Here is a 2,781-nt window from a genome sequence, read left to right on the forward strand (position 1 = left end):
GATGACAGATTTGATGTTGTCGGTACCAATTACGGCAAACAAATCCTTCTTAATCAAGTTAATATCGTATCGACCAGAATTGAAGCCGAATACTGGTACTTGGTCAAGCTGCTGTTTCAGTTTCCCATAATCAGACCTTTGCTTACCAAAACCAAGACTGATTTGAAAGTCAAAGAAGCTGGCATACTTCCCCACTTCAATCCAACTCTCCACATCGGACATCTTGTAGGTCTTGCCAATATTTACTCCTAGAATTTTCATACCTGTCAGACCATGAGCATTGATGATTTTTTGTAGAAGCGACTTATACTTATTGACACTGTACTGCTGAATCTTCAGCGATACATCACCGATGTATTTGAGCATATCCGTCAGCAGCAACTTCGGATCGTCATTCACAAAGCAGCGCACCTCATCGGTTAAGCTATCAGCTACGGATACAGACACAGGAATGTGTTCGTTCGTGAAGACAGTATTCTCCCCGTGTTGAGTCGCGGTAGGCTTAAGAATGGCCTCAAAGTCATAAACTATGAAGTGATCGATGTAATGGTCCGCATCCTTGACGGAATACTTCGTAAGCAGTGATCGTATCGTGTTCTGAGCCGGTTTGTATATAGTTGGCTCAGTGGGGAAGCTCTCAATATTTACAAGCTCACACTGATTTTTCTTGTGATTTTTCAGCTTTTCAGCGCTGACAAAAACCATTTCACACTTAGGACATTGATACTTAGACTGAAGCATATCGATGTTCTTAATGTAAAGAGCGTGATTCTCGTGTGATAGAATATCCATAGCTTCATACCCTTTGCCCAACCTACGAATGCATTCTACGCTTCCGGAAGCTACATCCATGCTATATACGTTAATACCGAGCTGGAAGCAGTCCTCAACCTCATCGAGCTGTAGTAGGTCAATAGGCTTGAAGCTTCTAAATAGACTCAACGTATACTTCACCCCCTTGAAAGAGCAGTAGCGCTTGAATGCCTCCTTCACCTGAGCCTGAATTCTGCGAGGATCCTTCTTAGGGCTCTGGAATGTATGCCAGGCGATACAGTGGAAGTCGCACTTGTTGTTGGTCTTAGGGAAGTTGATTACATGCTTGTTTTTGCAGATAATCTTAGGAATAACAGCGTCGCTATCCCCAAGGGCATGGTCGCGATGGTAGACGAAAATTTTGAATGCAGTGATCGCCTTCAGCTTATATCCAGAGTTGGGGTAGTTCAGCTTGTCAGCCAACTCCATAGACCGAATTTCCGAAATCACCTTCTTTCGAATATCAGCCTTGCTGTTGATAGCGACAGGCTTATTGAACACATAAGTGTTAGCGAGATTCGGATAGAAATAGCGAGTATCATCAGGATCGGTCTTGCTTACAAGTTCGTACCCAAGAGCAATATTTACCTTAAAAGCACTTGCCTGGCTCGAAAGAACGTTCTCGAGCTTATCGTAGAAATCAGTAGCCTCGATACCCTCATATAGGTGTGATTCCATGTGATTACCATTGTAAAAACGATACTTAGGATCAGCCTTGAAGTCAGGCGACAAGTGCTTCTCAAGGGTTTCAATCTAAACATTGTACTGCTTAGCTACCAATCTCTGATTGATTGGGCGCGAAACGTTGCTTACATAAACCATCTTACCCGTTCTACCACGCACCTTAACACGGTAGCTACTACCCCATTTGATAGCTTGGATATTTAATCTCTTTAATCCTTCGAGTTCGTATGCAAACATGTTGCCTATATATGCTTGGCTATATTCTTCTTCGTAGATATGACTTAATATTTTGATCATGTATCAGGATCGACTTTATATCTTAGTCATTTACAAAATATTATGAAATTAATTAATTCAAATATTTGAGTTATACCTTTTTGGAGGTTTTAAGCCATTGTCATTGACTATATTGGGATTGACTTTTTATTTGAGAATTTTTTTTTTTAATTAAGTTCGGTTTCGTTGTTAGGTTCGGCTTTGTCATCAATAAGTTCGGTTTTGGGCTTAGCTCTTTTGATACGACAGTCGAGTTTCACGTGTGCGCTGATAGTAGCGCTTTTGTGCTGCCTTGATCCGCTCTTTGTTAGCGAGGTATTGTTCAGGTGAGTACGCCATGGTTTGTATATTAATAACTTTGTATTTATCAGGATGAAAATTAATTGTGTGTTATTCCGATGACGAATAGATCACGAAGTAACATCTTGGTAATATCTTGGTAGGCCATGAAAGAGAAGATGATGTCATTGAAGCGTTGAAGCACACACCTCGGGATACGGAACAAGGATTGCATACTGTTTGATGGTTTGAGGAGTCTTCTTGGTGAAAGATTTGTAGTAGAGTGGTGGAAGCAAAAAGAAGAGTCGATTGCCATTCTGACCGAGTTTCGCCAAATCATCTGCCGCCCCGCTCTTGAAGTCATGCGTTTTTCCCACAGTCATCTGGAATCCACCGAACTGCGGCATCCACGCATCAATAGCAGTATAGTTCGATGTCCGAGGCACGTATAGCTGATTTGCATGTTGACCGTTTTGAGTTTATACCAGTTTTGGGCATTTATGGCAGTGGTAAAAACCCGGTAAATACCGCGGTAAATACCAGGGTGGTATTTACCAGCCGTAAAGTTTGGCCAACGCTACGCTGGTCCGAACTAATCCTTGAGGTAAAATCTGCCGACGTACATGTATAGATGGATGGAATTCGCCGTGCGAATTGCACTAAGATTATTTGACGATTGTGATTGGCTGAAAATATTTATGCGTTCTTGAAAGGTTACTGAGCTAAGTG

The sequence above is a fragment of the Phytophthora parasitica genome, assembly GCF_000247585.1.
Source record: "Phytophthora parasitica INRA-310 unplaced genomic scaffold supercont2.4, whole genome shotgun sequence".
NCBI lineage: Eukaryota > Oomycota > Peronosporomycetes > Peronosporales > Peronosporaceae > Phytophthora > Phytophthora nicotianae.